This window comes from Hemiscyllium ocellatum, chromosome 40 (assembly GCF_020745735.1).
Source record: "Hemiscyllium ocellatum isolate sHemOce1 chromosome 40, sHemOce1.pat.X.cur, whole genome shotgun sequence".
Classification (NCBI taxonomy): Eukaryota; Metazoa; Chordata; class Chondrichthyes; order Orectolobiformes; family Hemiscylliidae; genus Hemiscyllium; species Hemiscyllium ocellatum.
This window is the reverse complement of record NC_083440.1, coordinates 6,868,396-6,891,829: the sequence shown is the minus strand read 5'-3', so window position 1 is coordinate 6,891,829 and position 23,434 is coordinate 6,868,396. Positions and strand designations below refer to the sequence as shown.

The 23,434-nt window shown below is 40.1% G+C and overlaps 1 pseudogene; it reads left to right on the top strand.

Annotated features, from left to right (window-relative positions):
* The first annotated feature begins 20,940 nt into the window (after positions 1 to 20,940).
* Positions 20,941 to 21,049, top strand: LOC132834576 (5S ribosomal RNA; annotated as a pseudogene).
* Positions 21,050 to 23,434: the final 2,385 nt, after the last annotated feature.

The following is a 23,434-nucleotide window of genomic DNA, read 5'->3' as shown; positions in this document are numbered from 1 at the left end:
AGAGAACTTTTTCCGAGAGTATGGAACTCAATTCATAGGGGTTCCGAGTTCAAAGTGAGATGGGAAACGTTTCGGGGACATACGTGCAGAAAGTTCTTTATGCAGTAGGTGGTAGGGGTGTGGAGCACGTTGCCAGCGAAGTTGGATGACGCTCGACCAATAACATCATTAAGGATGTATCCAGGCAGATACATGAATGGTCTGTGTGCAAAGGGATACAGTTCTTCAGTGAGTAGGGAGCAGTTTAGATAGATGATGTGAATCATTGCAGGCATGGAGAGCCGAAAGGCCAGTTCCTGTGCTGTAATTTTCTTTGTTCTTTGTCCTTTGTTCCGGTTTCTTCCCATAATCCAAAGACATGCAGGTCAGGTGAATTGGTCATGCTAAATTGCCCATAGCTTTATGTGTAATGGTCAGGTATGAATATAGGCTATGAGAATGTGTCAGGGTGGGTTACTTTTCAGAGCGTTGGTGTGGACCTGTTGTGCCAAATGACCTGTTTCCTTACTGCAGGGAATCTGATCTAAATCTATACAAATTATTGTCAAGGTAAGGAATCGAATCTTTTCATCAACAGATGGAAACGTGAAAATCAGGGAAAACACAGTCAGTCGTGACATTATAGAATGAAAGGGAAGTCCTGAAGAGACAACACCTTTCGTGTTCCGTGAAATCACCAACTCATGCACCGGTGCTGTAGGTTTCAGTTTTCAGATTGTTCCTGATTCATAAATATACGTTCCTACATAAGCCCTAACCCCGGTGTTATGCCACAGGAATCGCCCTCAGCACCATCTGGATTTCAATGGTCAGCGAACAGTGATTTCTCATTGGAAATAAAAAGAAAAATATATTTTAAAAGCATGTCTAAAATTCTATATCTGTGTATATATCTCTATACATGAGTGAGATGTCAGCTGCAGTTGTCCTTTTAGTTCTATGTAAGATGATTGATTTTGCAACTTGATGACTCACCTCAAGTTAAACAATCTCAGACACACTCTTGCAGAGATGCAGTCATGTACACACATGTGTACACACAAACATGCACATATACCGACACACACAAATTCACATGCATAGTCACATGCAGAAATGCACACAGACAGAGGCACAAAATACTCTCCTGATGCATCTGCAGACACAGTATCTCTCTCACACGCACATATACAATCACACAAACACGCAGGCTCACATAGACAGTGCTTCATAAAATTGTTCAGTTCTTCTAATGTTCTAATGTATCTCCGCACAAATCAGATTAAACCATGCCTGGTTCTTATTGGTGTCATTCACTTTTGAGAATGGGTCACATATCTCATTCATACTGTGGAAGTATTTCAACGCGTCTCTGTGAAATTTTCAGCTTTGTTTATGAATCAGTTTATTGATTAATGTAATTGGAAATTTCAACAACGTTTTTAACTCTTCTCTAAACTTAAACCGAGTCAACCAAAAATAAACGTGTTTGTGCAGCAGCTCAAATTCTGAAGCATATCACCAACATTTTCAAAAATGTTTTCTGAATCTGTGGAATCTTTGGGATCCGCTACTGTAATGTTACAATATAAAAATTCTACAACATACGTCAGCCACAGAAGAATGAAACTGCCCCAAACTATGAAAAGCAAAATCACAAATTTTCTTCTGCACTCTAGCTCTGAGTCACTAAAACTCATTCTCTTGCTCTGACACATCAATCTCTTTCATACTCGACGAACCACTAATATGTGTCTAACTGTAAGAGTATTGAGCAAGAGAATTAAAATAAATGGGAGAAATGGAATAAAACCTATATCAAACTAATCGAATCCCACCCATCCAGGCTGAGTAAAGTATTTTGATTTTACTTCACAGAACCAGTTGACACGTTCAGTGACTTATCGAGGTTCAAGTGTGAAACAAATCTATCAAAGGAGAAAATAGCAGTGAACCATACATAATAATCAGTGACTACCCTACTCAGGATATTGATAATACTGAATAATGGAGTAATGTCCAGAAAAGAACATGTGAAATAATACTAACTGATCCGCCACAGAATTTCCTCACTGATATTGAAAAGTAGATCTGCAAGTGACATGGCCAACAGGTAGAAAGTGATGTACTTTGAGAGACCACAATCTTCTCGAAAGAGGATCACAATCGCCATTAAATTAACTGCAAGACAGAAACGAAATGAGTATCTGTTAGTTTTATTAGTTCATTATCCAAATGAGTAAGATGCAGTATCTTAGTACCATATCCCAATCAGAATTTAAATTTTCCAGCTACTTCAATTTTAACAATTATCATTATATATTCCATTGACCTCTTGATTGACGACAACACCACTGATCATAAATGTTTACTTGACAATTTAAGCATTTAAAACAATTGGTGGGACTTATTTAACTCGTTGTATAGTCATTGCATTAATGGATGAAGCAGTCTGATGATATGTCACACAAGACACATATAAAAAGAAGCTGAAGGGGTCTATAAGAGCTGTATGAGATTTCGAGGGGCATAAAAATGCATGGATAGCGTGAGTGCATTCAGTATTACCACCAGGGCTGTGGAATCTAGGGCATCAGTTATGGTGGAATGGGAAAGAATGAAAGGGCAGCTGTGGGACACATTCTTCATACAGAGATTGGTACGCATATGGAATGAGCTGCCAGCAGGAGTGGTTGTGGTGAGTATTTAACATTTGAAAGGCATTTGGACAAATACATAGATAGGAAAGGATTGGAAGAATATAGGCCAAATGAAGGGAAATGGGGATACTGTGGATGGACATTTTGGTCATCATGGAGTGATTTTCCTGAAGGACCTGTCTCCATACTGATTGTCTCTTTGACCCTTTGATGCTATCACAGGGTAGATATATCGTAACTGTCCCTAAGTTGAAGGGTCAATTGCCTTATTTTAAAGTGAATGACAGGATGTTTTGAGAAGACTTGACGAAGAGTGTTTCCACGCAGAGTCGGGTGGTCGGGGTCTGGAATGGACTGTGAGGGAGGGCGACCCAAGCAGGAAACCACATAATCTTTACAAAGTTCCTGGGTAAGCACTTGAAATTTCCTAACTTTGAAAGCTGTGTGCCAAATTCAGGAGATGGGTTCGTGCAGATACATGAACACAAATTCATTGGCTGGAGAGCCTCTTCTCTGTGGTATGACTCTAAGTCGATGATAAGTATTGGCAACAACACATGATCTTGTGGGCAGTTTGGTATTTTTTGGTCTGGAGAACAAGGAACCATTTTATTCCTAGTTGTTATCTACAAATTATATAATATCTAATGCTCCAACCTGATACCAGATCTGAGCAAAACATTCAATTTATCCCATTTCATCTAATTTACTGAAGGTGTTATTCATTGCACTCAGTAAGATATAAGTGTTCTCAATTTCCACTGTTCATCTTTTTGAAGTACAGGAGCCTCTCCTCAAGGGAGTGGAACTCACTGAATGACAGCCACCGATTGATCAAGACTAAATGTAAAAACACGGAATGACCCATCAGCACAGGTCCACTGACAGGATAAATAGGGTTTTCAGCTCATAGTGTGAGCCATATCTCATCCAATTCCCATGGGATTTCGCAAACAATTGTAAATCCACAGGTGTTGACGTTCCTAATAGAGGGAAAAAAGGCAGCAAGGCAGTTTGCTCCTTAAATTGACTGTTACTTGCTTGAAGTTTACACTGACAGGAAAGAAATTCTCTCAGACACTTCTGCGTACTCTGAACCATTTACCAGTCCAAGGTGTCTCCATAAATGGTGACAAAATGGCCGTTCTGTGATCTCTAGAAAAATGATGATGTTCATCAATTTCAATGGATAAAACGGAAAATACAGGAGACGTTTAAAATTAAGGAGTTTTGAATTCATTAAATAGACAACCAAGACCCTCACATTAGTGTTGTTATTCAAGTTGAAATGTAAATGACAGACCATTTCTCACACATATTTTCACCACATCAATAACTCACGAGGAACATCCAGAAAGCAAGTGTTGCATAATAAATGTTCATGACACCAATAAATGCGTCAAACATGTTTCGTTCAAGGTTCCTATGCCTCCGTGCTGTGGAAACTTCTCTGGATCAAATACCGATTCATGACAATCACAGAACCTTTAATTTTACCAGGTTTGCACCTCCAGGGAATATTGAGAATGCAACATTTTCAAATTAAATTTACAAAACACAAATGAACAAAACTTTAGACATAAGTTCACTCGCTGTTGTGATAAAATATATTTAACACATGGAGTCATTTATATAATTTGGTTAGTCATATTTTGCCGATTTATTAATGTCAATGCTGTTTTTCGAAAAAATGTTGACTGCTAAAAAAAGACAAACATTTTATATTCATGCTGTCATAATCTTATGAGCTTTGTTGTTGCCCTTCAGTAATTAAATTCCAAGTATGAGCGCATCTCGCTCAGGGTGTCGCCCAGCTCTCTGCGATGTGACTGTTCTCGTGAACGTATGATTATTCCATCAGCTTACTGAATAGATGAAAATAGTTAATTGAGTTCTGATATGATATTCGATATCATATTTTCGGATTATTCAAATCTAGGCTATAAGATGACACATTGTGCCACGTGGTTTACTTACCATTCTAGTGGAATAGAATTTTCAACATTATTGAGCATGCTCAAGTTGAACTTAAAAACAAACATGGGAGCTGAGTGAATTCTCACTCCGCTCATTAACCTCACATCTGACTGAAAACTGAGATGAAATCTGATCAACCGTCCAGCAGATCCTGAGATAAACTGCACGAGGGTCAAATCTAATTGGCATTGTTTCCAGTAATTTTGTAACCTGATTCACCAAGTAATAATGACGATCTCACTAAACCTGGAAGAAGGTATATCCCTCTGTATCAAAGATAAATCCTCAAACCATGTTTCTTGCTTTGTAAGACTTAATAACAGGCACAACCTTCGCTTATCTCTCAAATATGTGCACTCCCAACCTCTGGAAAAACGAACTGATTGAATCTTTTTCATCCTTTTCTTCTCTATGGTTCCATGTCTCATCTATGTTAGCGGGTACGGACGCTTACTTAATAACTTCATATGGCCGGTTACACAACTGTTCAATTTTAACTTTAATTGACTGCACCTGAGGAAGCTATCTCACAGCTTGTGTTTCCAAATTAACCCATTGGACGAAAACCTGTTGTCGTCAGACTTCTGTCATTGTTCTATTTTGAGGCAAGATTATGATGATAACTAACTTTTGTATATTTAATATAATGCTCATAATAAAGTGTCTGACAAACTCAGTCTATCTTGCAGCAGTCGTGGGAAGAAACAAAGTGAACATTGCAAGTCTTGTGCTCAGCACACAGACGTTGTAAAGCCTAGAAATGTAATACATAGATTCAGTAATAGGCCACTCCAGCCTGAACCACATTCCACCTATGTGGGAAGGGTGTTCCACATGTTGGGCGAGTCCAGATATAGAGTATGACAGGCTGAGAATAAGGGGTAATGCATTCGGGACTGAACGATAATAGCTGGCAATGCATTCCCAATATCTCATTCCCACTTTGTCTCCATACTCCTTGAACTCTTTAATAACAATGGACACGTATAGCTCCTTCTCCAGCCGGAGGGATTGAGTTAAAAACATAGTGATTATGTTGCAGCAATGTCTAGTGATGGTGATGGCACACCTGGGGTACTGCGTACAGTTTTGCTCTGTTTATTTGCTAAATGAAGTATTGGCACTGAAAGGGGTGCAGAGAAGGTTCACGAGGTTGATTCCAGAGTTGGAGGGGGGTGCTTGCTTGCTTCTCAGGAGAGACTGAGTAGACTGGTACCATATTCATTGGAATTTAGGAGAACGAAGGGGGAATCTGAAAGAAATAGACAAAATTATGAGGAGAATAGATAAGTTCGAAATTGGCAGAATTTTTCCATTGGCAACCGAAACTAGAATAAGAAGGCTTAGCTGCCAAATTGGGGTAAGGGGAGTTAGCAGCTTTAGAAATGATGTGAAAAGGAACTTCTTCACCCAGAGTGTTGTGAATCCGTGGAATTCCCTGCCCCGTAAGTAGTTGAGGATTCCTCATTTTATTTTAGGGCTACGATGAGTATATGTTTGAACAGTAAATGTTCAAAGCGTTACAGGAAAAGGGCAGGTAAGTGGTGCTGAGGCAACCAAAACATCAGCCATGATCTTATTGAATAGTGGATGTCAGAAACGTTGCTGAATCCTTCTGTTAAGGAATCCAAACGCCCAGAAACGGTACAAATCCCTCGGTCTTTTCTGGTTTTCCAGCTGAAAAATATGTTTTGTTTCGAATTCATTAGTTCCTGAAGAAACAGAAAATCAGATACGACTTCGAAATACATCTGCCACAGTCCAATTTCCCAACCAGGCACAGCTAAACCTCATCATGACTTTGATAAAGATTTGCACATTTGCAATCGATGGTAGGAGCAGGAACTAAGACAGCCCAATTTAAATTTTAACCTCTTGTGAAATAAGCCCGTACTCACCTGGGCAAAAATATTGCCTCAATTTTTGCAAAGAATTCTATGTTCAGTTGTGCAAACGTCCTGTGGTAAGTTTGTGCTGAACACTAGTGTCAATTTGTGTTGATAGTCTGTATCTTGGGATGCTCTGGTTGTGAACTTGCAGCTGAGTGTGTGTGGGGGGGAAGGAACAGGCAAAGCACTTGTCTAAACAATTGACCTGCTGCTTTCTCCCAGTCCCTCTGGAAGCTAGATAGTGAGAGCTTGGAGCTGACTGGATGAACTGTGATTTGGGAAGAGATGAGATTTGAGAGGCAGACCTGGGGATGTTGAAACCTTGCCCCAGGCAGCCGTTAGCTTTTTACCATGTGGAGTATCCAGGCATGAGTATCAATGGAGTTGCTGTCTCTCTGAGACTGTCTCTGTGTTTCAGGTGATTTACTACCTCCCTGAGTCTGTGCGTGTGTGTGTGTGTGTGCGTTTGTGTGTGTGTGTGTGTGTATGTGTGTGTGTGTGTGTGTGTGTGTGCGTGCGTGTGTGTGTGTCACACACACACACACACACACACACACACACACACACACACACACACACACACACACACACACACACACACACAGACTGAGAGATATCATGGGTGAGGGAGCGATGTGCAGGTGGAATGATGTGATGTGTCCATAATTCTCCGTGACTTGCATTGCACCGAGTGGCTTGGGAGCAGCTGGGATGGTGAGGATTGTCTCCTTACTCTTTCTACGTCCCTGATTGTTTTGTCTCTCCTTCTCTTTTATCTCCCTCTCCCTCTCCGCCTCAGTCTCTGATTCACTCTCACTTCCCCTGTCTGCCTTATCCTCCAATAGACAGTGTTTCTTTCCATTCACCTACCTGCCTGTCTGCCTTATGCTCTCTTTATCTCTCTCCCTCTGTCTCTTCCTGTTTCTCTTTTTCTCTTTCTTTGTGTGTTTGTGTGTGTGTGTCTGTGTCTCAATCTTGATCTCTCTGTGACTGTCTCTCTTTTTCTCTCTCTCTTCTCTCTCTCTTTCGCTCTTCTCTCTGTCCTCTCTCTCTCTTTCTCTCTCCTCTCTCTCTTTCTTTCTCTCTTCCTCTCTCTCTTTATCTCTCTCTTTCTCTTTCATTCTCTTTCTCGTTCACTCTTTTTCTGCCCTTCTTCCTATCTCTATTTTTTCTCTCTTTCTGTCTGTCTCTATTTCTCTCTTTCATTTTTTTCTCTCTTGCTCCCTCTTTCTCTTTATGTCTCTCCTTCTCTCTTCCTCTTTCTCCCTTCCCTCATTGTTTCTCTTTCACTCCCTCTTTCTCCCTTTCTCTTATCCTGTCTCTTTCTCTCTCTCTCTTTATCTCTCAGTCTATTTCTGTCCCTTTCTCTTTCTCTTTTCTCCCTCTTTATTTCTCTTTTTTCTCTGTCTAATTCTCTAACGCTTTTCCTTTCCCTCTCATTCTCTCATTTCTCTCTCTCTATCTACCGCTCTCTATCACTTTCTCTCTCCCCTTTCCCTTTCTTTCTTGCTATCACGATCTTTCTCTCTTTATCTCCCTCTCTCTACCTTTTTTCTTGCTGTGTTTCCCTTTCTTGCTCTCTATCTCTCCAAACCTCTTTGTATCCCTCCCTCCCTCTTTCTTTGTCTTTCTCTCTCTTTCTCTGTATCTCTCTCTCTTTGGTACTCTTTCTCTTTCTCTCATTCCATTGTTTTTTTTTCTCTCTATCTTTCTCTCAGCATGTCTTTCTCTTTGTCTGTCTATCTTGACATACCGCCCAGATGTCCAAACTCCGACTTGCTCTGAAATTCTTCCCCATTCCTTTATGCCCACCATCCGGGTTCGATTCCCTCCCTTGGGCGTCTGTCTGTGTGGTATTTGCACATTCTCTTCACCTCTGCATGGATTTCCTCCACATGCTCTGGTTTCCTTCCAAAATCCAGGAATGTGAAAGTTCGGGTGGATTGGCCACACTAAAGTGCTCCATAGCGTCCAGCGATGTGCAGGTTACGGTGGATTGGCAGTGCCAAATTATCCTATACTGTCCAGCGATGTGCAGTTTAGGATTCATTGGCGTTGCTAAATTGCCCCTTTACATCCAGGGATGTGCAAGTTAGGGTGCGTTGGCCATGGGAAATTGTTCCACAGTTTTCGCTCCCCTCTCCCCCATTCACGGAGAAAGTGGCAACATCTGATCTTCTCCAAGTTTGTCCCTTTCTCCAAATACATACCTCATTACCTTCCCCGTGATATTGTATATGTCCTCAGTGTTGCACCCCTTATCAAATCTCCCCTCTCCTCACACTCCTGTCTAATTGCCTCCTCGGAGTAGCTTTATTCCCTTACATGAACTGATCTTCCCCACAGATTCCCCCTCCATATTTGCTGTCTCTTTCCCTGTCGTGCCCACTATTTTGCACCTCACAATTCTGCGCACCCCAGCCAAATTGTACGCCTCAGAATACACACTCAAACAATTCTGCCCCCTGCCAATTGTGCACAAAACTATGGGGACTCCAAATGGGTGGGATGGGTGGACGGAGACCCTAAGTGCCCGCGTTTTGTCCCCCTCTGCTTCTCTGCCTTCCACAGATTTTCGAACCTTACCCAATTAAACACCTCCCAGTGTGCACTGGCTTTTCGACTGTGTGTCTTCATTCTCCTGCATCTTCCCCCACAATGCTACGTGGTAAAGGTGCTTTATCTTCCCCACCACCCCTCAACACCGCATTGGACAAAAAGGGGAGACGCGGGGAACAGGAAGATCCCACTGTGTTTCCAGCATTGTGAAAGTGCATCTGCTCTCTTTTAACCATTTAAATGTTTTCTAAAATTTTGATCACAAATAACTCTGAAAAATTGTAATATGTGCAGAGCCAGTTAATAAATCCAAGAAATTTTTACAATACCAACATCATAAAGGAAGGGACTTAAGAAATTCAAATGCTTATAATGTTTGAGATGAAGGTTGTACCCTGAACGATGATGGCATTGAGGTGCTTGGCTTTACGTATTTAATTTCCCAAATTCACTGATCTCTGGGACAGCTCCAGTGGATTGGCAAATAACAAATATGATACCACTATTTGTAAAAACAAAGAGAGACGAATGCTGGTGAATTATGGACTGGTTCGCTTAACTTCTGTAGTTAGGAAAATGCTTGTGGCTATTATCAAGGAAAGAATAGGAAGTCGTCCAGATTAAAAAAACCTGTCCCTTTGGGCGGAAGCTGCATGGGCTCATAAAGGATAGGTCGTGCTTCAGTAATCTTCTGTAATTCTCTAAGCCATAACTAGAATGGTGTACAACGGGGTCAAATTAGATGTGGTGTGTCTAAATTTCCAAAAGATATTCGATAAATGTGCACGAAAGGCTGCTGCATAAGATAAAGATGCACATTGTTCTGGCAGAGTATTCGGAATACTAGAGAATTGGTTCAATCATCGGAAACAAAGAGGAGAGGTAAAACTGAATGCTATTCTGTTTAGCAAACAATAACTAATTTTGTGCCTCACGGGTCAGTGTTGGGAGAGCAATTATTTACAATTAACTGAGATTATTTGGAACTGAGCACCACGGATATTTATCAATGCTTTCGAGAGCACTAAAATGAGTGGTAAAACAAAGTATGCAGAGGACTTTGAAAATTTGCAATGCTTCTGTATTCAGTTCTGTGGCGATCAAGTTCCAGAGGACTTCACTGGGACCTTGGTGGGATTTCTTTTCTAATATTGAACTTGCAACATTTATCAGCATTATGTTTGCTAACCTTAATTTGAAAAAAAAAAACATTCAGCAGAATATGAATATGAATTTGATATAATTCCCGTTTCATTTTATCTCTACTTGGCACTCAACCTCAACCTCAACAGAATATCTGTGATCAACGTTAAAAGAAAACAACACAGGTTGGAAACATACGTTTACAACAAAGGTGGTGCCAAATCAAACATTGATTTGGCTCACTGATACAACACATCGATGTTCTCAGGTCTTTCTACGAATGAGAAGATTTGACTTTTGTGTTACGGTTTTGTGTAGATTCTCCACTTGCATTTTTCGGCAACTATGAATAAGCGGTTTCATTAATAGAGCCAGTTGAGTCACAAAATCATCGAATTTATCACAAATTAGAATGGGGCATTCCGACCATTTCAGTTATGTATTACCAGTCTTCAAAATGCCACAAGGTGAAGGAAATCAAAGTAAGAGTAAAAACGAAAATATAACTTCATTGAGAGGAGGGGAATGTTTGCGTTTTCTTTATTTATATTCTGTATTCATTTCCTTCATTTCAAAAATATTCTTTATTCCAAGGATTTTTTTTATTTTCATACTTAATCACTAAAGCAGTAAAGTTATTTAAACAGCATATTAAAAAGAGAACAGGCATTGAAGTTTGACGCAACCGAACAGAACAGTTAAGTTTTATGCTTCTTAATTGCACAAGATAATGCTTGAGCATACATGTTTATATTTTATAATAACTGAATTTTGTAAGAAGGTGTTCAGTGCCAAGTTCTTTAGAATCTCCTGCATTTTTGTCTGTAAAGTTTGCTGAAAATGATATATATTGTGACAACGCATTTAATTTACATTCATACTAGCAATGTCTATGTGCAACACCATCAGAACTTTAACCATTAACTGAATACGATTGTCAAGCGTTAACCTGGCACATACTGACTGGAAACCCTGTGACATAGCCCAGTGCACTCTCAAATGCACAAGCCAGTCATTCGTTTTTTAAGTTATGAAACCAGATATGTCAACGTGTTCTTTATTTTCACTCTGAACTTCGAATGGTTTGCTGCATATATAAATGTTTTGGGCAACAACTTCAATTCTGAAGCATGAATTCAAAATCTTGTAATACCAAGTCGGACTATGTAAAATGTTCCTTTAAAGAATTGATGAAAGAAATCTAAGATCAACATCAACAACAGAAGTATAAAGTTACCGGATGTGGTGGAAAGTAAAATGAAAAAATTCCACCTGCTTTCCATTTCTGCGTCGCTGTTATTCTCTCCATTGCTGCGGGACTTCGGTTTCTCACAGACTTGGCTGTATACTTAAAGGTGCCTGACAGTCAAACCATTGATCAACAGAGTTGGAGCGAAGGGGAGCAGTAGAAGTAATACGTTAACAAAGCACTCAAAACCCACTCATCCAGGATCAGTATTAAAGTTCGGTTTGTCATAATAAAACCATGCTACAACATTCAATCACGATATGAAAGTTTAATGCACCTGGAAACATTATTGGACAATAAAATCCTTCTCTATCCATCATCAACCCACAGGCTGGAGTCACTGGTCTAAATGAGAAAACACAGCTGTTTCGACAAATGTTGCATCTGGTTACTTCAGGTCGACACGTGCATTCTATTGAGGCAGAATCTTTTTTTATTAAAACACAGCAAAAATAAATAAACAAAACCAAAAGTTCCCCTAAACAACGGAAAACAAGCATTCGGGATAAAATTAAGTTTTGCGTTGGCCTCCAAATGGCTCCAAATCCCGCACCAGCATGGCCGTGTTGCAAACTAACTTGGATGTTCTCAAAGTCGAAATCTAAGTTGTGGCACACCATTATGGTGCCACACCGGAGCTGAAAGCTGATGATTTTCCAAGAGTGGAAAGAAGTCAAAATCTAGGCTGTGGCAATGTTACAGACTGTGGACGAGAAATGCCAGTCCTGCATTTGAAAATGTGAAGCAATCAAAAGGTATTACTGATGATTACCTTTCCTACTGCTGATGAAATCGTGTATCATATGAAAAAGGAATTAACTTTGAGAAAACAAAACATTGTTTAAAGTCTTATTGAATGTTCATGTCAGCCAAGAGGCCTGAATGCATTCTTCTGCTGCTGTAATTTGAAGTTCAATGTTTTCCCAATAGTCCAAATGATGCAACATTCATCATAGCAAATGGATCTCTCATTGATAATTACCCTGCCGAAAATCATGAAGTAAGGGATTTGGTACGATTTCTTACGTTATCAGTTGCTTCTGTCTGGTAATATGGTCAATGCATCAAAACTCCTGTTATGTTTTATAGGCTCTTCCTCTTCTGAAATAATCACCAACCATGCAACATAATATTGTCTTTTGATGTCTTCCATACATAATTTTCAAATTCGGATCACTCCAAAAACTCTTCCACAAGATATTCTGCCTTTGCAGTTCCTGCAATTCCAGATATACTTACATGTATTCAGGCAAAGAACGTCAGTTGTTATGGAATCGAGAGAGACATTGATGGTGAAAATCAACAGGTCTGCCAGCATGTGCACAGAGAGAAGAAAACAGAAGCTCAACACGTTGGGGAGTTCTTACTCGTGCTGAAAAGATTGCCGCCGACTTTTCACTCTATCCATGCGCCATAATTTTATATACTTCCATCAGGACTCTCCACAGCCTCCGGTGCTGTCGGGTAAACAATCCAATTTTGTTAATCGCTCCTTAAAGCTCATGCACGTCAATGCAGACCAACCTATTTTGCACACTGCCCAAGGCCACGTTTATTTACTGGAACTGAACACATTAGTCGAAGTGTGACTCAGTTCAAGTTGTATACAGCTGAAACAGGATTTGGCAACGTTTATACTCACTTATCGGTTTGGTGAAGTAACACAATCGAAACACCATATTTATGACATTATCTCCCTCCGTTGCAATTTCTGTAAAACATGACATTGCAACAATGGCGAAATGGCACGATGGAAATTCTTGGAAATTAGATGCGTAGAATCCACATCTCTTGCTTAGTGGAGCAAGCATAAGGACAATGCAAATATGACAGAATGAAAACTATCCGTTTTAACATAACGAAGAGGTATCTACAGAAAGTCTGACAGTTGGCCTTAATATAAGCAATGTACAACTGCAGTTAATATCTGTAAATCTTGAGGCCATTTTGGAAAGCATTAGCAGAGTCCCCATAATTTGTCTATTCACAAAATATTTCAGTGAGTAAGGAATCCCAAGACCTGTTTCCACTGGCAAGAAAATTGTTGTAATTTGATGGTGATATTCTATGAAATGTCGAATGCCTAATTATGCCGATACTGGTTCAATGGAATCGATGTGTCGATCTGAAATAAACTGATGCAACACTGTGGAAACAGTTGTGTTTTCCCATTTATATCTGTGACTCCAGGCTGTGGGTTCATGCGGATACAGAAGAAGTAGATTGTCCAATAAAATTAACCACAACGTAATATTTCCAAGTGCATTCAATTTTCATATAGTGTCTGAATGCTGTACCATTACTTATTTCTAATTGTGCACACTTTTGTTATTGGCCCCAGTCGTGGCTGAGAGTCTTTAACTTAGCTATATGTGAGGCATTGTGCTTTGGTTAGGAGAATTAGAGCAGAATTACGTGCATTGTTGACAGCCAAAGTGAGTTTAGTATGTATATTCACAGTTTCTAAAAGCTGGATTCACAGATAGACATGGAGTGAACATGGAATTTCATACATTTGTGTTTATTAGTAGTCATTGAAGTAATGTTGCTTCTGTACAGGATATTTGTTCAATCCTCTTTGAAATATTGCATTAACTTCAGTTCTCCTAGCTATATTACAGATGTGTTTAAAGCCTTCAAGGCTTCTGAAACAATTTTTACGGATCTTGCCAATGTTGGAAAGGTGGAGCTATCGGAAAAAGCTGAGCAGGATGGAATAATTGTTGCTGTAATGTCGGAGGTTAAATTTGATGAAACCATGATGAACGCTGATGCAGATAATTGCCAAAGTCTTTTTCCCAGGATAGTGGGAATGCAATATCACAGAAATACATTTAAGGAGATGGATAAACGATGTAGAAAGGAACTAAGAGCAATCTTTTCATGCAGACGATCATGCGTTTATGCTATTAACTGCCCTTGGAAGTGCTGTACGCTTGTACAATTCCTATATTTCAAAGGAATCTGGAGGCTGCCTGAATTGGAAGGATTTAGGGCGATGTTTGCTGAATGGTGCAAAATGGGACTAGATGAATTTAGGATATTTGGTCGGCATGGACAAGTCGGACAGAAGTGGTTTTCTTTACCTTGTTTTGAAACTATGTGATCTGAAGAAAGCATTACTACTCTTTTGAAAAAGACATGACTTAATTTGGTACTCACTGACAATATTTCCAGTTCTTAATTACTTTCTCTATGAAATGGGGCAGAACAAGGCATCGCATTTTCTTCCACAAGTTGCAGAATTAGTCCATGGTGGCAATTGTTGCAAAGATTGGGTCAGGTTAGGTCTGCTTGTGAAGCAGCCACACTCGGTGCAACTTCAATATTTCTCGCTTGGCCTCCTTTGATCACACTATTCATTTTCACACGCTACGTCTGTCAAAGGAATGGGTCTACTGCAAAAAAACATTATAGGTCAGTGAAAGCCATGAATCTCCATGAAAAATCCACTATTTATTTTAAACATCTGCACAATTATAACTATATAAAAACAATATGCAACAGAACAGAACAGAAAGTTTGACAAAAATATGGAAAACCGAGTACTGTAGATGCTGGCGATCATATTCAAGATTAGATTGGGGCTGAAGGAGCACCGCAGGTCAGGTATCATCCGAGGAGCAGGAAAATCGATATTTTCGACACAAGTCCTTCATCAGGGCTAAAATGTGTGCTATTTCATAATTGAACAACCTTCATTACTTGCAGTGAGAAAAAATACAAATGCAACTAGATGGAGGTCCACAAAAAGAGGCCAGCATGGCAGAGAACTGTTCGTGACAGTGAACAGAAATCTACAGGAACAGATATTTCCAGATGTCTTCCTCAGAATTTTCGTGCTGTCCTTTCTAACACTGCAGAGCATTACACAAAAGCCAGTAAATAATTGCCAGAAATCATTTGGGATTCAAGCAAAGAATAAAAAACATCTGAAGACATAGAATGAAATTACAGTGACAAATTATCTCATTTTATCCAACAATTGACAGCCTGGTGAATAACGTTTACAGTTGTGATCAAAACGTAAAACTATCTACTGCAGTGCAACATGTACAGATCTGCACTTCATTACTTCCAGAGAGAGAAAAAATAATAAATGTAAATATATGGAGATCCACAAAACGACAACGGCATGGCAGATAACTGTTTGTGCCAGTGAATATAAATCGATAGGAACAGATGTTTCGGGATATTCGTGCTGTTCTTTCTAACATTGTACAGCAATGCGCAAAAGGCAGCAAATAAATGCAGAAAGCATTTGGGGTTCAAGCAGAGAATAATTAACATCCGACGTGATAGAATGAAATTCCAGAAAAAAAAATCTCATTTGATCCAACAATTGACTGCATGACGTCCAGCGTCTACAGTTGTTATCAAAACGTAATATTATCAAGCGCAGTGTACAGATCTTCGATTATTATTCTCACCTACCAAGCAGGCCAACCACATCAAGGATCATGTAGTACACTTTTTAAAAGATCGTACATTTGAAAAGCCATTTCTGCGTTCATGTGTTTCGCATTGTACTGTGATTGATCCCTTCATCTTTTATTTTGTGATGATGAAACCCCAGCACTATACATTTATATCATGTCAAATGTCATTCGTTATATTATGCGTATAGCAGTGTTTGGCCAATGGTCAGCCTAAAGCTGTTATCCTTCAGGAAATATGAAATATTAATTCGCTTTTGCATTGCAGATCAGGTACGTGTTGTCCACGTCATGTTTCTCATTGAAAGCAAAAGTAAACCGTTCATGACGGTGCGTTGTATTCCATTTGTCTGAAATGACACATTATGCAGAGATAAGACTGCACAACGCCAACAAAATGAAAACCAAATTGAAGTTACAGACCTTTTTATAAGTACGTGTTGTAAATAAATGGAAGATCGTATCACAACCATCAACGAAAAACACACTGTTGAAGTGATAAAAGAAGGGACTTGAAAAATTAAGCAGGTTTGTTCCATGTTCTGTAACCTCAAGAACCATGGCAATGAGCTGCCAGGGCTCGGTCTCTATAGAACGATGGAAATGCGCTGCCAGAGTATGTACCCTTTCGAAAATGATAAGGAGCTGCCAGTTGTTGCACACTGTAGAAAGATGGCGATTAGCTACTCGGGTTTGATCTTTGCAGAACGAGAGCGAGAATGTTTCAGAATTGATCAAAGAATTGATTTCTTAAGAATTCCAAACGTATTTCCTTTAATCATTTCTTGGGAAATATATTGGCGATGTTTCAGATGCATTCCTACTGAACTTACTATTATTGCTTTTTTTCCTTCGACCACTTGCAACTCCCATTCACGTTTAGGTGACCTCGTCTCATCATTACGTTACCTCGCCTCATCATTACGTTTATCCCATGCTCACACAGAAACTCGAAAGGCGCGTGAAATACAATGAGTCTGACTGAATGTGACCAAATTGTTGCTTCCTGTTGAGAATAACTGCACTTTTGACGAGATCCAAATTTAATTCAATGATCTCTATTGATCTTTGCTTGTGCACTGTCAATTGTTTGCGACTTGTTCTTGGGATTGACTTGAAGTTGATTATTTTAAACTCATTGAAAAAATGTTGCATGAATCACCTTCTGTATTATAATGTATAGAATAAAGTCAAAGATGCCCAATTGAACATAAAGACACATCAGAAAAAATGCAATTTCAAAATATTAATAATATTTTATTTCGTGACATTTAATGTATTGCACTCAGAGCGATTTTACCCTGGTAGATAAAAAAAAACAAGAACAGCGTGATTAAATCTCCTAACACCATTGTGGTATGGGTTTTGCAGATCGATATGAATATACTTCCCGTAATGTCGTGCCTCAGTAATTTCACATTAGTTGTTGTCCATTTGAACATTACAGGACATTGCACTGAAGGCAGCAAATCAATATTGGAAAGTCTGTGATTAGTAAAAGCGATTGATTATCATCTAAGAGGAGGAACAATAGTTCGAAGCCAAAACTAGACGTTTGAACAAGCAAGTGACCAGATGAAGTGACAGCCATGTATAATTATCATGCATCATTTTAAAGTTTAACGTGGTGAAATGTGTCTTTTCATTTGCAAGGCAGACCAAAGACAGGAAGTATCATGCAGTAGAATTTCTGGACATCCTGCACACGTAAGGTCCTTCCAGAACCAACAATGTCTCCCGTCACTGTTCAAGTAAGGGTTCCATTTTGAGGTCCACATTATGTTTTCCACATTTCTTTTTAAAATGACAGTAAGCAGAGAATGAACTTGACATAATTACCGTTCGTTTAATTTCGACTTGGCATTCTGCCATGGCACCACTTCGATCAACGTTAAAATAGAAAAAAAAAACACACATTGCAACTAATCTCACAGTATCAATTCTATCATCACAGATTCTACGATACAATTATCGATGTTCCCAGATAATTCTATGAATGAGAGCATTTATGCTTTACATTGTCATGTCATGTGGATATTAGTCAGACCATCTTCGTTTTCGCTGAAGTAAATCTGCCATCCGGCAACTGTGAATAATCAGTTCAAAGAATAGAGTCACTTATTTCACAGAATCACAAAATAGCTACAAATGAGGACATTCAGCCCAGCATGATTACTCTTTCAAAAAAAAAGTCCTTTGTAACTTTAATAATGCCAATGACAGTACAACATTATGAGAGCTGTTTTCAAATTGCCAGAGTGACAGGCTACGAAGAAAATAGAAGCAAGAGTGAAGACGACAACGTCATTTCAGTGACAGGAAATTCAATGATTGTGGCTTCAATGTTTATATACTGTACTTATTTGCTTTATTTCGAAAATGTATTTTATTCATAAAAAATCTTCATGTACACACATAATTACTCATGAAGTTCAGTTCTGTCCAGTTACAAATGAAAAGTGGACAAAGGTTGAAGGTGGACTCAATCGAACTAAACACTCAAAAGGCATTTCTTACTTTTGCAAGATGATATTTGCACTTTTTGATATTCCATATCAATTGCATTTTGTTGTTAGTTGAACTGTGAAATAATTTTGGTTGTTCAATACTCTTGGAATTTCTTGCGTTTTTATCTTGCAAAGTTTGCCAAAAATGATATTAATTATGACAGCTTATGTAATTAACATTTTCAAGAAGTGAGCATAATTCTAATTTCATGCCCAGATGTGGGTGAAAGAGGATATGTCTTTAATTGACTTGCAAAGTTTCTCCATACAAATGGTGGATGGGCGAATACCGTCCAATCAGGGTAATGGAGTGCAGGATGAATATGCCAGACAGCTAAATCGTCTTGAATACAATGCAGTTGAAAATGTGTTGCTGGTTAAAGCACAGCAGGTTAGGCAGCATCCAAGGAATAGGAAATTCGACGTTTCGGGCATAAGCCCTTCATTAGGAATGACTCTGTGCAGAGGAGATGACCTGGGGGGTGCAGTGAGAGAGAGACTCACTGAAATCCTTGTAGAGGGAGGAAGAGAGCTTCTTCAAGGAAGGCATCCTTGCAAGAGGATTCGCACTAGTTTAAAATCTTCGGGTAAAAAATGAGGTCAGCAGATACTGGAGATCACGGTTGAAAAAGTGTTGCTGGTTATGCCCGAAACGTCGAATTTCCTATTCCTTGGATGCTGCCTAACCTGCTGTGCTTTAACCAGCAACACATTTTCAACTGTGATCTCCAGCATCTGCAGACCTCATTTTTTACTTGAATACAATGCAGGCAGACCTGCACCCTCCAAGATTCAGTGCAAAATTTCACCGAAGATTCATAGGTAGCACTTTACACATACACAAATGCTTCCATCCAGATGAGCAAAGGCATCCGATACATCGGTACATCACCTCTGGCAGTTTCCCAAGGAGCCACTCACCCTCATGACTTGGAAATGTATTGATGTTCAATTGCTGTTGTAGGGTGAAAATCCTGAAACAGCCACCCAGCCGCGCACCCTCAGGGCAATGTGAGCCACCCTACATCAGGTGTACTGTACCAGTTCAAGAAACCATCTCATCAAAACTTTCTCAAGGGGCAATTGGGACGCGAATTAAATGCTGGTCAGCCTATGATGCTCGCATCCCACGCATGAATGAAAATCCAAATGGTAGTCGTTATTCAAATTTCAGTATGAACATATTAATTAGTGCTAAAATAACTTGTGTCGGCAAGGTTACACTTTGTGGAGTGACAGGAACAGTGGTGTTCGGACGGAATGACTAAAGCAGTGACTCGTGCCCGCATTCCACTTCCAGCACCAAAGAGTTAATTACTTTGACGCTGGTAGGAGGAAGCTTCTGGGAATGCAGGCGCTTCTCCACTAAAGAAAAGGAAAGGCGTAAGTTTTTATCCATTCATTTGTCTTCAGCAAATTCAGAACAATCTTATTATTAATTTCTTAAATACACACCCAATCGATTTAAACATGTGACTGGGTGGTCAATGATGGACAGTCTTTATTGAAGGCCCTCAGCATTCAATGATCTTACGACGTTTCCAAGTCACACTTGTCTCTATACTTCGGGCTTCCGCAATTCATGCTGTGTTTAAACTTATACCAATTTTGGTAACGTCTGCACCTGTAAACAAATTCTCTCTTCTAGCAGAGTAGTGTCATTCACTTCCTGTTTTACTAGTATATCTTGAAAGCTTATTGTGTTCTTTTTGAAAGTTAATTATAGATTCCATACAGTGTTCAAACAGGCCATTCCGTCCAAAAAGTCCACACTGATCCTTCGAAGTGTAACTTACTCAAACCCATTTCCCCCTGACTAATGCACCGAAAACATTGGGCAATTTAGCATTGCCAATTTACCTGACCTGGACATTTTTGGACAGTGGGAGGAATCTGGAACACCCAGAGGAAACTCATGTAGACACAGGGACAATGTGCAAACTACAAACAGACAGTCGCCAGTGACTGAAATCCCACCTAGGCACCTGGCACCATCAGGAGTCAGTGTTAACCACTGAGACACTGTACTGCCCCAATCTATATTCACACTCTAGAACTAATTGAAAATTAAAACTCTGTGCATCTGGACATTTTAATCAAAGTAAATCTATTTATGATGGATCTCAGACATCAAGCAAAGAGGACTGGAATTCTTTAATCAGTATAATCAAGTTCCTCTTCCTCAATTATTTAAGTTCGTAGCTGCCCATTTACAATGATTTGATGGGATCCATTGATGGAAAGTACTCTTTCCAGCAGTTTTTGCATCAACATGCCTCCTGCATGTTTGCCACATGAACCTTTGTGTATGGTAATTTGGATATTTTCTGTCTACAAGGCTAGACATGCTCTAACTCACAGATCTGTTAAGTACGACGTTAAACAAGCTGTTTCTCAGTTAACCGAAAACCACTTTTGATCACCCCTATAGCGACGGAAAAGTGGTGAGCCAGGTCGGCAGTACAAAATTTGAGTGGCCTAATTGTGACTGTTAAGCTTGTCCAATCAGTGATGGTTGGCGTGCAGGCATGAGCTATTTTTGCCTCCGGCCATACTAGTCTGAAAACGCCTCATCTCAGAAGCTAAGCAGACTCAGGCCTGGTTAATACTTGGATGGGAGACCGCCTGGGAATACCAGGTGCAGTAGGCTACCCTCCCTTTCACTGTTTTGATCACACAGCATTGCCGTTTGATGAGAAGGGCACTGCTTGTCACTGGCCACTCGGGTGTTTTCCTATCTCCCTGGTATTGGAAATTAAATAAAGATTTGTGCACTTTGTCTCTCACTGCGTCTCACAACTGCACACACACACACTATGGGTGCTGGGGAAATATATAATAATCATGACCGCAGTTTGGCGGTAGTGCGGGGGAAGAAAAAAAAATCACAAATAAAAAAAAGCTATCTCTAGCCCAGGTGTCCTTGGAGAAGGAGCACGCGGTGTCTACCAACACCCTGGAGTCGTTCAGGGAGAATTGGGCGCCGCAGGGAGTGGAGTGCATCTTTTCCCCATCCAACTCTATTTTGATTTAGAACCTGCCTTTCCCTTCACTGTTTGATCACACAGCATTGCCCTTTGATGTGAAGGTCACTGCTTGTCACAGGCCACTCGGGTGTTTCCTTTCTTCCTGGTGGTGTAAATTAAATAAAGATTTGTGCACCTTGTGTCTTTCACTGTGTCTCTCAACTGCACACACACAATACGGGTGCAGGGGAATAAAATAAGCACTACTGCAGTTAGGCGGTATTTTGGGGGTTAAAGAGAAAAAAAACAAAAATAGAAAAACAATAAGCTAACTCTCTTGTTTATGCACATACTTTCTCGTGCAAGCACGCATTCTTCCTCTTTCGTGCACTCTCTCTCTCTCTCTCTCTCTCGGCTTCACATACACTCTCTGACATTCACGCCATGCTCTGTCTCACGTTTGCACACACACTCTGTCTCGACTTCACACACACTCTCCCTTGTGATTACACACATGCACTCTCACATTTGCACATACTCTCACATTCACCCCCTCTCACAGTCGTGAGCACTTTCTGTCTTGCATTTGAACACTCTCTCTCACGTATGTGCACACTCTCTCCCGCGTTCCCAATCACTGTCTCTAGTAGAAAGTGAGGTCCACAGATACTGGAGGTCAGAGTCGATTGTGTGTTGTTGTAAAAGCACAGCATGTCAGGCAGCATCCGAGAAACAGTTGAATTGCTATTTCTGGTATAAACTCTTCCTGATGAAGTGATTAAGCTCAAAAGGTCGAATCGCCTGCTCTTTGGATGCTGCCTGACCTCCTGTGCTTTTCCAGCACAACACCCTCGACTCTCCCTCTTGTGTTCGTACACATTGCCACCCTCACGTGCACACACGCTCCTCTCACACATACATACACTCTCTTTCTGTTGCACACTCACACGGACTCCCTTTCTGTCAGGTGCACACATTCAGTTGTATCAACAGCCAATATCCCATGCATGCACAAACTCCATCTCGCAACTGCACAGTCTCTCCCAAACATATACAATCTCTTTCTGTTGCACATACATACACCCAGTCTTCCTCTCGAATGCACACGCCCTGTCTCTTGCATGCACAGATTCTCTCTCTCAGCCACTTATGCACTTTCTTTCTCTCAGGCACTCACGTGCACTCACGCATACACACACTAATCTTTCTCTTCTGCAGGTGTGCACTCTTCCTCTCTCTCACACAGACACACTCCCGTTTTCTCTCGTACACGCACATAAACTCTCTCATTCCTGCACACATACCCTCATTCTCTCGCGCAGCACGTACACAAACTTTCTGTTGCACAATTTCTTGCTCGTGCTCATATGTTCATGTTTAAAATGAGTATCGTGTGTGTGTGTGTGTGTTTGTGTGTGTGTGTGTGTGTGTGTGTCAATGTCAGAGTGCCCAGTATTATTGGGCCAGTTATGTGGTTAATGTGGTAATTATTACGATATGAAACATTATTTTACGCATCTATGAACGCAAAGAACAGAAAGCTGAAACGATCATTTCACCAAATATTCCCTGGACCCCAGATGTGTTGCCCGTTATACACAGGAAATGGGATGCGGAATTGAGGAAGCATTATTGGGATTCTACAGGGGACATGGACATCAAAAACCAACTGAAAAAGGCTAATGGATGTATGTGGAAATTGGCAGCTATTCCTGGAGTGGAGAGAGAAGCAGACGGATTAACACACACTGATCGACGGACAGGGTTTGAGAGAAGAATATTTGTATGTAGAGTTTGTAATTGAGTGGGTAAAACATTGTCTGAGTCTGAAATCTATTCGAAGGGTTCGGTGGGTTTTCATATCAAAAAAGATTTACCCATGACTGAGTTAACAGAAAAACGTAACCAGTTGTAAGTCAAAAAAGTGGATTATGATTGAAGGTTTTGGAGTGTTTTATACGCAGAGTCACATGTACATGGCAGGAGTTACACTTTGGAATCTAATCAATGGCGTTGGGGTGGTGTATGTACAGAATACAAAATGCAAAGGAGTGAGTTTTAAACTGAAA